At 46.3% G+C, this 12,894-nt stretch overlaps 1 non-coding gene across 1 annotated transcript; it reads right to left on the bottom strand.

Moving 5' to 3' along the window:
• Positions 1-11,649: 11,649 nt before the first annotated feature.
• Positions 11,650-11,844, bottom strand: LOC142568551 (U2 spliceosomal RNA). The gene has a single exon (XR_012825458.1). It is a non-coding gene; the product is annotated as a U2 spliceosomal RNA (small nuclear RNA).
• Between the last annotated feature and the right edge of the window lie 1,050 nt (positions 11,845-12,894).

The following is a 12,894-nucleotide window of genomic DNA, read 5'->3' as shown; positions in this document are numbered from 1 at the left end:
TATTGGAGTCCTCGTCGAAGTGCGCAGGTACCGGTGGCAACTGCATGCATCGTTTGAGTTCTTGGAATACATCGGCCTGCGGTGTTTCCCACTTGAACTCGACATCACATCTACTTAGATGTGTCAGAGGCTAAGCTATGCGTGAAAAGTCCTTGACAAAGTCTTTGTAGTAGGCACACATGCCAAGGAATCTGCGCACTGCCTTCTTCCCGATGGGCTGCTGGAACTTTGTGATTGCAACTGTCTTCTGCGGGTCGGAGAGGACTTCAGATTTCTTGATGACGTGGCCCAGGAACAGAAGCTCTTCGTAAGCGAAGCGGCACTCTTCCGGCTTCAGAGTCATCCCTGATGACTTCATGGTCTCTAGTACTGCCGGAAGCCGCCTAAGGTGATCGTCAAAATTTCCAGTGAAGACGACGACGTCATCCAAGTAAATAAGACAGGTCTAATACTTCAGTCCTGCTGACACTGTGTCCATCACGTGCTTAAACATTGGAGGCGCTGAGCACCGTCCGAATGACATGACCTTAAACTCATAGAGGCCGTCTGGCGTGATGAAGGCGGTCTTATCGCGATCACTCTCGTTGAATTCTAGTTGCCAGTAGCCAGTCTTGAGACCCATCGACGAGAATTATTTAGTCTTGCAGAGCCGATCCAATGCGTCCTCTATCCGTGGGAGGGACGTCCTTCATGAACTTGGTCAGTCGACGACAATCAACGCAGAAACGTGGGGTTCTGTCCTTTTTCTTCACCAAGACTACAGGAGATGCCCACGGGCTTTCCGACGGCTGGATGATGTGGTGGCGCAGCATTTCGTCTTCTTGTTGCCTTATGGCTTTACATTCTCGTGTCGAAACTCGGTAAGGGCTCTGGCGGAGTGGTCGAGCGCACTCTTCGGTTATTATGCTCTGCTTTGCAACTGGTGTTTGTCGTATCCTCGATGACTTCAAAAAGCAGTCTTTGTGCCGTCGGAGAAGACTTCTGGGTTGTCGCTGCTTACTCATGGGGAGACTTGGATTTATGTTTAAGTCTGGATGGGGAATTATGATCGTCGGGGTAGATGCGGCAAAATCGGAAAGGGCAAACGCATTGCCGGTTTCCACAATTTGCTCGATGTACGCGATCGTTGTGCCCTTGTTGATGTGCTTAAACTCCTGGCTGAAGTTTTTCAGCATCACTTTCGCTTTCCCTTTGTGCAGTTGAGCTACCCTCTTGCGACGGAAATTTCACGGTCGAGCAGTAGACGTTGGTCGCCCGCGATAACGCCTTCAACACCTACGGGTGCTTCGCTGCAGACGAAAATGACAATGTTGCACCGAGGCGGGTTGCTGGCTTGGTACTCAAGTACATTCAAGCAGGAACGTAGCCAGGGGAGGGGGGGGGGCTATGAGTCTCCCAGCCTCCCCCACCCCCGAAATTTTTTCGTGCTTTCATGCACCGCCGACCAAAACAATCCTTGGCGCCGGAAATCATTCTGGATTGTCTAGAATGACTTTTTTGCGCTCAAAAAGACATTTCGGCTCGAAGATTGCGAACTCGGGCTGGATTTCGTGGTAGTGCCCACGCTTTTGGAGTCACAACGCAAGGAGACCCATCCGAGCACAAGCTTTCAAGGACGTTTTTACGACGAGCGGGCTCGTCGCGGCATCTCGCGGAGGCCGCGGAAACTACGAAGCGCATGAATAAAGTTCTCAAGCTTTTGATGCGAAAGGTGCGTTAACATTTACAAATCCGGAACTTTGTGGGTTTTATGTTCTTATAAACATTTGACACCAAAGGTGCATTGACTTTTCTAAAATCGTACATCGGACCATACAACTAGACAAGCCAAACCAACACACTATCAAACTTACAAAGAACGCAGCGAGGTTCGACGAGACGAAGCGTTGTGGTGGTTCATTTGTGCCGTCATGACACAGAAAACAGTATGAACATTTTTTTCACCTGCGGCAAAGTATCCACGTCAAGACACTAAAGCCGGAAAAGGTAACTACATTCTTATTTATTTTTTCTACTTTGCCTTCTATTCTCGAGGACCACATTGAGCCTCTTCAATTTTCTTGTTCTTGCTACCTGCGGGCTGCCAGAGCCAGCCAGAGCGCATGTGTCTGTCTCGTGTTTTTTTCTTCTCGTCTTTCTCGCATTTCGGTGCAATTCCCTTCCTTTTTCTCTGACGGAGTGGATTTTGGCCTGGCAGTTTTGGACACTTTCTGGCTAGCAGACGAGAAAAAGAAACAATGGTCGCTCACCGCCATCACTGTGGGGGCTCGACGGAATTCAACGCGTTCGCTTGAGGGCATCACCTTCACTTCGATGTTATCGCAACCTCTCCGGAAAGTGTTTTGTCTCGCCGGTTTAGGATACCGAGCAGTATGCGTAGGTTCTCTGTGAACCAAGCGTCTCATGTTTTCTTCGATATTTCTTTGGTAGCCACATTAAGTGCCCAAAGCAGGCATTCGATTGTGGCCAACATGCTTTCCTTTGAGTTTTTTTCCCCCTTTCGGTGCCTCCGCCCCACAAAAAAAAGAAACAGTAATGCGGCGCAGCGAATTGTCGCATGGTGAAAGTTCCGCTGTGTTACTTCCTCTTTTGTGGAAAGTAATGGGCCTCGGGGGCTATTCAGTTACCGGGTGCTCTTATTATATTATTGCGATAGCAATTATATGGACACTCCAGGCACATTCCTGCCGTCGCCATCACGTTCCGTATAAAGTCTAAGGGCGATAACATTGTCACCGCTCCGCATGCTCTATGTGCGAGTGAAAGCACAGGTGGGGGGGGGGGGGCGATGGGTTAGCCGACGATGGTGGCTCAGTCTTGTGTGCGCAAGGGAGAAAAACGGGGAGGAAGCGTGCCGCCTTTCCGTTGCGCGTGATGCATCAGGGAGAGTAGAAGGAGGGGGACGTGCCTTAGGATTCCGTGATCTGTGAATCTGTGATTACGCAATAGGTTTACTTGCCTTGCTTGACGCATTATATACCGTGACGTTTGCTTAGATACGTAGATTTTTTGCCGACTTTAGCGTATTTAGGAGCGACGGTTTTACTCGACGCTTTTATTTCAGAAGCCCGAACTAGCATGCCGACAATGAAGATCCGAAGCGATGGTGATGGGCTATGTACATATGAGAAAGATGACGCCCATAATATAAATGCTCAAACTAATCGCCCCCGTGGACGGAAGCGGCCAGCCTGGCCGCCAATTAAGCTAGCGTAGGGCGCCGATGGAATGGCTTGAGGCGGGAAACATGCACGATTTCTATCTCGCGGCAGCGTCGGTTAGTAGGTGTGTCAACAGCTGTAAGGCGGTAGTTGACTGGAGAGGTCTGTTTGATGACTTTGTAGGGGCCGATGTACCGAGATTGAAGCTTTTCACACAAACCAGGCATTCGCACAGCGGTCCAAAGCAGTACATCGTCGCCAGGGCGGTAGAAAACAACACGGTTAGTGGCATCATAACGACTCTTGCGGTCTTCTTGGCTCTGTCAGACCATTGGTTTGGGGGTGGGAGCCGGAGATTGTCTTGTGCGTGGTTTTGGAACCTCGGAGAACTTTCATCAAGCGTGTTAGAGAGAAATACCTTGCCGCGGTCGCTCAAAAGGACGCGAGAGGCTCCATGGCGTAAGTAGCTTGAATAAAGAAGGCAGCCACTTCTGAAGCAGTCCCCGAGCGGACAGAGGTAGTTTCCGCGTATACCGCGTCAAGTGATCCACAGCAGTGATGATCCAACGGTTGCCGTCTGCAGTAGCCGGGAGAGGACCGTAAAGGTCAATGCCGACGACAGCGAAGGGTTCTGCTGGATAAGGTAGTGATTGTAGACTCCCGCCGGGTGCAGTGGTAGGTAGCTTGCGGCGTTGGTAAAGAGTGCACGAGCCGACGTATCGAGCTATGTTGGTTGAAAGACCTGGCCAGAAGAATCGGCTACGTATTCGCTCACGGGTTTTGTGGTAACCCAAGTGGCCAGACGTCGGGTCATCGTAAGAAGCCTGGAGAACTTGAGCACGAATTGAACGCGGAACGACAGGAACCCATCGATGGCCCTCCGGGTGACAAATGTAGCGGTAGAGAACACCGTTCTCTAAGTTAAATAATTCGAGCTGTTTTCGAAGGCTGGGAGTTCGGTGGTATTGAAACACCAATGAGGCAATCTATGATGCCGTGGCAATATGGATCGGTGCGCTGGTTAGCGGAAAACACAGAAGGGCGACTGGATGTCATCTGGGTCAGGGGACCAATAGGTAACACTGAAGACGCGACGTCGGTGCGGCCAAGTTGACGAGATGACGTAAGGTGATCGAAAGATGGCGGTAATGGGCAGGGAGGCAGTGAGAAAGTGCGACGGCGTCTTCGTGCTTTCTTCCGAACTTATAAGCAACATCGAAATCATATGCTTGTAATCTGACGATCCAGCAGCCAAGGCGTCCTGACAAGTTTTCGATCGTTGACAACCAACATAAGGCATCATGATCGGTAACAACAGTGAAATGTCGACCGTGGAGGTATGGGCGAAATTTCTGCATGGACCATACAACAGCCAGGCACTCCTGTTCGGTGATTGCGCACTTCTATTCCTCGGCAGTCAAAACGGTCCTTGTGTATGCGACGACTTTCTCGCGAGAAGCGCGGTCGCGCTGCAGCAGCACGGCGCCAATTCCTTGGTCGCTAGCGTCAGTGTGCAGTAGAGTGAGTGCTTACTATCAAAATGGCAAAGGACGGGTGGGGAGGTTAAGGCGCGCTTAAGTTCCCCAAAAAGCAGCTTCGCACCGATCGGACCACTGGAAGGAACTGGCACTGGCAAGAAGTTCATGGCGGGGCGCGGCAATGGTGGCACAGTCCCGGATGAAACATCGGAAGTACGAGGCGAGACTAAGGAAGTTACGCAGTTCTTTCGCACGAAGTGGGAAATCGGAAATCGCACTGCGGAAATCGTATCAAGATCACGTTGAACGCCGTATTCGTTTACAAGATGGCCCAAAGCTTTAATCTCTGTGCTAGCGAAACGGCACTTCTGGGTGTATTTAAATATCTTGTTGCGAGGTTTTCAGTATACATGCAGTGAACTTTGTTTCCAGTGACACATTCTTGCCCTTTACAAGCTGTATCTTCCCATCTGTATATTCAATTGTATCTTCGCATTTCCAATGCATATTTTGTAGAACTCATGCTATTTATGTGTTCTCTCTGTTGCGACTTTAACTTCGATGCAATTACTCACAATACACGACCGGTGACAGCTGCTCCAGCGCAATACATTGGAACGAAGGACAGCGTCATTCAGATTTATCCCTGGCCGTTGCATATGTACAAAATGCAAACAAGGTGCTTGAATGACAAAGTTTCAATGAAATATTTGTCCTCAACTCGTTCATTTCATGACCTTTACGTTTTAAGGGGACACTAAAGGCAAATACTAAGTTGACGTGGACTGTTTAAATACCATGCCAGAAACCGCCGGTGAGTAAAACAACGCTCGACATACGGCGGTACCGAGCCAAGACTGAGTGGCGGATTCGCCACTGCAGCTGCTTTTTGGTCACGCGGCATAAACCATTCGGGCATATCACGACACAACGTGGAAGTTGAATTCTCCGCTACTTGTACATTGTGCGAGTTTCGCGAGCCAGCAAGATCAGCGCAGCACTGCGCGATAACTACTGAAACACGAAAGCGTGGGCGGCGCGGGGTCGAGTGAAAACGAAACCTTTCGACCACCCGCATCGTTGTCAGGGTTATTTTAATGAGTGCTTTTTTGCTAGAATTGAAATAGAACTGGACAAGTTGCATTTTATTTCGTCTTATAATAGAATGCAAAGATGTTTTCTGCAACGAGTGGTTGAATACTAGTGACAAAATTTAACTGAGGAGTGCTTTCGTCATCGCGCAAGTACTTGAATGTCTCGGGGGAGTCTCTAATCATGTTCTGAATTTACCTCGATTTCTCGATTATTAAGACTGTATTCGTGATAATATTGACGCCTTAGGTATTCTAGAGCACCAATGCATCACTTTAGCTTGACTCAATATTTGACTTAAGTGTCCCTTTAAACGCGAAGCATTTCTTGGCGAACATTTACATCTTTGACAGTATCTATGCCGCCTACGTATTGGTGCCCTCATGGTCGTTTTGCTAACTTGGTATGTACCAAAACTGGGATAGCATGACAAGAGTGTATGACGGATATAAATGATAAGTCATGACATGTGTGTCATGTAGGTCATGTAGCTCATGAAACAGCCGCCTACGTCTTGGCATGTACCAAATTTGGCATAGCATGACAATAGTGTGTGACCAACATAAATGTTAAATCATGACACGCCAGTCATGTAGGCTATGAAACAGCCACCTAAGTCTTGGTTATGTACCTAAATTGGAATAGTATGACGTGCCTAGCGTTCGATGAGCCTAGCGTGCCTAGCAATGAATTAGAAGCAATGGGCCAACCCAGAGAGGTAACTAAGTACCATATGCATGTGTCCTAAGTACCAACACACATCTCTTATTTCGTAGTAAAGAAAAAAATAACACTAAATTGAAACAATTCACAAAAATCGCACTTTAATTTGAACTAACATAGCCCGCGTGCTACCTATAGTTTCTTTTGTTGTGCTGGAGACGTAGCTAAAAGATAATATTTAGCCAAAAGGCAGGTGAAAAATAAACTAACTGATAAAATCTGATAAAGTTACTCCTACATATTATACCGCATTTTTTTCTTCTAAAGCTACGGATACGGTAGTTTTGACGAAATTCCAGTGTTAAATACGGTACTACGATCTCGGCATATCTCAGCACGCATCGCCAGTAGGAAACTTCAGAAAGCCTGCGGAGTTCGAACTCACAATTATTCGCGAATGGAAGAAACAACCTGTGAATTCACATTTTCCATTCCAATAACATTGTCTGTACTTATTCAAATGATTCCATTTGTCACATGTTAGATGCATAATTTTCATCAACTAACGTTTAGCGCCGTAAGATGTAGTCGCGCTTTAATCACACGATTTCAATGAATGCCGCTGCTCAGTGCTACATTTCCGCCTTGCCTTCGCCACCACGTGAATTGACCTTGGAGTTTCCGTCATACTCTTCATTTTATTCTCATGGTGACGTCACACGCTAGAGGGAGCCACTGCAACTTCGCGGTTGTAAAAGGAGACCCCATCCGAAACAGCCACTGCCGTTTCGGATGGGATCTAATGAAAGAGCTTTACGAATCGTATATATAACCATCTGTTACAGTACCACACTTGTCCCATGAGCAGGCTGCTCTCCTCTACGCAATTATACAATGAAACAGCAAGCGGTACCTGAATATCCTCACTGCAACAAACAACCATCTTTAGGAGCATAAGTACTTTATCTAAGCAAATCATTATTTGCCGTCTTTATCGAGTTTGACGGATCTACTTGCTTCGAGTCCCGTCGAATGAACTGGGCCCACCTCGGCGATAGTGTAGCAGTACAGTGAGCCAATCCTCGAGATATTGTAATAAAAATTGCGCCCATCATGAATATGGTGCAATGAGAACAGGGTTGACCCTGGAGATAGTGTTATCTGCGGGAGTCACGTGACCCTTGTGGTGCGGTGGGGCTCCGCCTATACAGGGCGGATCGCGTAACTGGAACCAAGGATTTAAGAAGTGTTTAACCGAACCGAAAGAAACCAAAGACATGATTTGTCGTCACGTGGCTCTCCTTAAGGTGTTTTTTAAATTGCGCTTAATTAGTTAATTACCTAATATCAATTATGCAATTTCTTTAATATTCACATTAGGGCCGAGTGCGTTCCCTTACGTTGTGGAGGGCATTCGAAAACTACCAATCTAATTTTTTGTGGCAACGTGCACACAGCGTGGCCATTTTTTTTTCGGCGTTTAAGCAAAGCCCGTGTAATATGAAGTAAAACCACGTGACAGCGCTCATGCGCTGTCGTATTGCAGCGCTCTCAACCGCGGTTCGTACAAAAGAACTGTACGCGCGGACAGTGGCTAAGCGAGCGGCCGCGGCTCCAGGCATCGGCTTCACATTGCGTTAGCGTCCTTGACGATGGCACACGGATAGGGAGCACCGTCGTCCCTGATAAGCGATAGGTCGACGCACGGCTTATATATATATATATATATATATATATATATATATATATATATATATATATATATATATATATATATATATTTCCATCGAATTTAATTGAAACGTATGAAGATGGCGTCGTGGGACGTTGAACCAGACAACTGCGTCAGATCTGCTTAACCAATTTTTTTTTAACGCAAGAGTGCTTGAAGATTGCCATTATCCTACGCCATGGGTCGTCCCGGCACTGCACTCGTGCCCGGAGAAAATTGACTTTAAAGAACTGGAAAAGAATTCCCGCCGAACACATTTCTATGATAATACCAATGTTAGTACGATTACCATTGAAGCAATGTGGCAACAAACTGCATTGCCACCGCCGGGACCCGTCATGTTTGATGCGTGCATACAGCCTGCCTGCTCTCTCGTGCTTCCTTCGGAGCTGACTGCGCCATCTAGCTGCGCGGCCGCGAATCTGTGCGTGGCGCATGTGTAAATACAGACCAGAATTTCCAGCGCCTGCAGGCTGCCATTATGTTTATTTTTATGGTGATGATGATGGTGAAGGGGCTGCGGAAATGGCGTTGGTGGCAGCGGCCCACACCGCGTTTGCGGTTGTCGGTCGCCAGCGATGGCTGGTTACGAAAGCGCTGCTGCCGTCTTAGCCTCTGTGAATGCCCGTAAAGGCTCACTCGCACTTGATCGACCGGACAGCGATTTAGGTCTGCCGACTATCGGCGACAGCGTTTTTTTACCTTCGTGTCCGCGCCTCTGTCACACTGTACCGACGCCGAGATCTCCGCCGACCGTCGGCAAATTGTCGGCGACGGTACAGTGTTATAGAGGGGCCCATATGAAGGGAAAAAAACGCTGTCGCCGACAGTGTCGGGTCGGCATAGTGTGAGTGATCCTTTAGGGTGTCTTCATTAGTGCGATCACATTTCAGAACACAAAAATTTACCACGGAGATCATTTAGGGAGAACAGTCTACAGCACCATCTACTATGAAGGAGCTTCAGCATCGTCTGCTTCACTGCTGTTGCAATATCGTGCAGTTGGCCAATCTTTCTCGGAGAAAGCGTCGTAACTATACACGTATTTTTGAGGGTTTTTGTACAGTATGTAAGATAGAGGACGACATTCGTTTCTTTTTAAGTCGAGTGTCAGATTTCTGCCACATTTCGTATCCAAAACACAGTTTTGTGTATAGATTGACCTCTGTGCTTTCCGTTTGGAAAGTGAACCACGGTGCCGCCTTTTAGTCATACAATCACTACAACGGGGCACCAGGGTTTGAACCGGGCACTTTTCGATATGCAGTCTAATGCTCTACCACTGAGCTATGATGCTCCCTCCCCTTTTTTTTTTAACATAACGACACACAAAGATAAAAAAACGCTCGATTACATGGATCAACGTGGCAAGCAAAAATTCCTTGAACTTCGCTAATTCCTCTAGAACACCCAACAAGTTATCTAGTCCTGCCTGTTCGCGATATATCTTACCTATGAAAACGATGCTTTCAACAAAATTGTCACGTGTTGAGCACACGTTAATATCAGCATGTGTTACCGCCATGCGTGTCTTCCAAAGACTGTGGAGGCCTACCGGCAGGAAACGCATACCCTGTGCTGTTATCAGCAGTTGCTTTATAAGAGCTCTTTGCAAGACGTTCCAATAAAATATTGAATCCCAGCACTCAATAAAGGCGTACTCGATGATCACCGGTTCATTTCAAAGAACACTGTTTGTTGTCCAGGGCCCAAATATTCCTTTGTGGGCAATCCATGTTTTGACTGGAAGGGTAAATATGCAACCTAAAGAAAAATGACATTGCATTTGGTCTCAGTAGCATCCTTTTAACTATCTTTAGTACATCTTGCCCTGGACCTTCATTGTATATCATTGTGTACAAAGGCACTAGCAACATATCTTCAATTAAATCCTTGTAAAATGTATTTCTTGTTACTGTGCTCAGGCGCTGCAGTGAAAACTGAGCTTTTAGTATTCGAAAGGGATAAACCACCTCCCGCAAGTAGCGTTTAACCCCATAATTTAGAGGTTATGCACTAGACACAATAAATTCAGTCAAAGCACCTTTCAAACAAACCTGGAGTATCATACACAAAAATAAATCACTTTGGTCCCGCAAGAAGACAAAACGCGAAACAATCTGTCGTAAGAACAAATGCGGCAATCCAATGCCACCATCTCGAACAGGACGAAACGAGTTAGTTCGGCTGACCCTTTCCCAAGTGGATCAGATAAAAACGGCAAACACTTCGTGCATTTTCTGTAAATTCGCACGAGTCATCGACAAAAATTGGAGGACATACCATATTTTGGCGATTAGAAATTAACTACAAACAGTTGCCTCTGCAAACATTGATAAATTACCACCTTGCCACCTTCCAGTTTTCTCTTTTACACGTGACGCCTCGTCCTCACAGTATTACGCGCTACTATAGTAGTGCTCCAGAGGCACACCGAAATGCTTCCAAGGGGGCATGGTTCATTGTAGATTTCCAAAGGCTTGCGGTGTGATGTTCTAGCTTCCTTGCCAAAAGCCGATGCTCTTGTCCCTATTTATCTTGCAGCCGGTTTGCCTGCAATATCTAATAGCATCGCTTATCGACTCTTGTACAATATCGTGATCTGTACAAAAGATTGCCACATCATCAGCACATGCAAACGCTTTAACATGCGACGATTCAAGATTATAACCATTAAAATTATTTCATTAACTTTTAGAGGTGAATAGAAAGGCTCTATATAAATTGCAGAGAGGGGACAATGGACAACGTTGCCTAATTGATGATCAAAGCCTAATACTATCAGTTAGATTCTTATTCACCACAATGTTTACAATGCAGTAATTGCATACCATCTTTAAGCCATCGACTATCGCAGTACCTATGTTTACATGTTCAAGAATACTGAAAAGAGCTTCATGCGACACACGTTCAAATGCCTTTGCCCCCCCCCCCCCCCCTAAGTCGTGCTCCAACATAGCTACCCGACTGCCGAAAATGCCATAGCACCCGAGAATACTACGGCCTACTTGAACGTTTGTACAGATAGAGCGTCCTTTTATGTCTCATGTTTGGTGTGGTCCAACAAGAAATTTGATGACGCTGTGCAGTCGTTTTGCCAACACTTTCGTATAAATTTTGTAGTCGGTGTTTGTGAGCATTATCAACGATACGCCCTCGCAGATAGCAGCTTGGCATGGTTGTCAGTTTTAGGAACCAGCACCACGTGAGCAGCAGGGAAAGAAAGTGGCATTTCTTTCGTTTCGTACGCTTCCGTGGTGACTGCATGCTAAATGGGTGCCACTTCATCAACGTAAGCTTTGTAGAACGCGGCACCATTTCCGTCTGGCCTAGCTGTTTTCCTCAACGTTAGTTCTGTTATTGCACAAAACAGCCAAGCTGTATATGGCTAGATTCTCAAAAAAAAAATTGCGTGCGTCTATCGAGCCGTGTACGTCGAAAATCTCCCCCCATAGGTGGGCTGATCCCGTAGATCCCGTAGAGTAATACCAGGCCGATACGCGGCGGAGCTGAAGCAGGCTTTAAGCACTCCCCTTTCCCTTCCCCTAGTGCAAGGTAGCAAACCGGAGGTTTTAACTCTGGTAAACCTCCCTGACTTTCTCTCATTTGTATCTCTCTCTCTCTCTCTCTGCAAAAATAAGTTTAATACCTTAGGTCTAAATACAACCCGTATTAGATATTAAACTGATAAGAACAGATACTACACTTTGACCCGTGTCGACCACGCCTCTCTCGCATTGCCCTCTCTTTGTCGGCGTTCCAAGCGCTTGCGTATCTCCTTTCTTTCCGCTCTCCCCGTGGTGCCGGTCCGATAAGCGTGCTGCCCGCCAGGACCGCGAGGCGGAAAGAAATGCGAACCGTCCATGTAGCCCCGATCCCGTAAACTTGGACCATTTCACCGGAGGAATAGCCAGGTTTCAGTGGCAATTCAATCAATTTGTGTGGCCTGTGTTGTGCGCGTGACCGCTTGTGGTTTTCGAATTTCCTCACAAACATTAATAACTAATGATAATCAAATCAAATATAAAAACAGATAAATAATCTATTGCAAGCAACAATTAAATCTACGAAAGATAACTTCTTTGTTAAAAAAACAAGGACTTGAGAGGAAACCTAAAATCGTTTTGGAAATATGTAAAAAAAAACGAAAAGAATAACCTATACCATCTTTATTTACTAACTGCAAAACCGTGACATCAGACTATCAGAAGGCGGAATGCTTTAACCAGTACTTCCAATCCGTGTTTTCGCAGGTGTCGGCTGGGGGGAGACTTCGCTTTTGAACAACGCCAATCAGGGCGATATGATGCCAGACATTGAATTGGATGTTAGTGGCGTCGATTCTGTATTACACCATTTAGATGAAACAAAAAGCAATCGGACCTGATGGAATATCCCCAGTGGTCCTTAAAGAGTGCCATATGATAATTGTTTCGTATTTACCGATCATCTATAAGCTTCCCCTTGAAACAGGCCTCATCCCTCAAGATTGGAAAACGGCAAGCGTGATACCAGTTTTTAAATCGGGCGACAGAAAACTCAGAGAAAACTATAGGCCGATTTCACTAACGTCGATATGTTGCAAAATATTCGAACACATTTTATATGGTAATACATTTCCATTCCTTGACTCAAACGCTTTCTTTACACATTCCCAGCACGGATTCCAAAAAGGTTATTCCTGCAACACGCAACTAATATAATTTCAGCATTTTTTATCCAAAGCCATTGATAACAGTAGTCAGGTAGACGCGGTTTTTATTGATTT

The sequence above is a fragment of the Dermacentor variabilis genome, unplaced genomic scaffold, assembly GCF_050947875.1.
Source record: "Dermacentor variabilis isolate Ectoservices unplaced genomic scaffold, ASM5094787v1 scaffold_20, whole genome shotgun sequence".
In the NCBI taxonomy this organism is placed as follows: domain Eukaryota; kingdom Metazoa; phylum Arthropoda; class Arachnida; order Ixodida; family Ixodidae; genus Dermacentor; species Dermacentor variabilis.
This window is presented reverse-complemented; position numbering and strand designations above follow the sequence as displayed.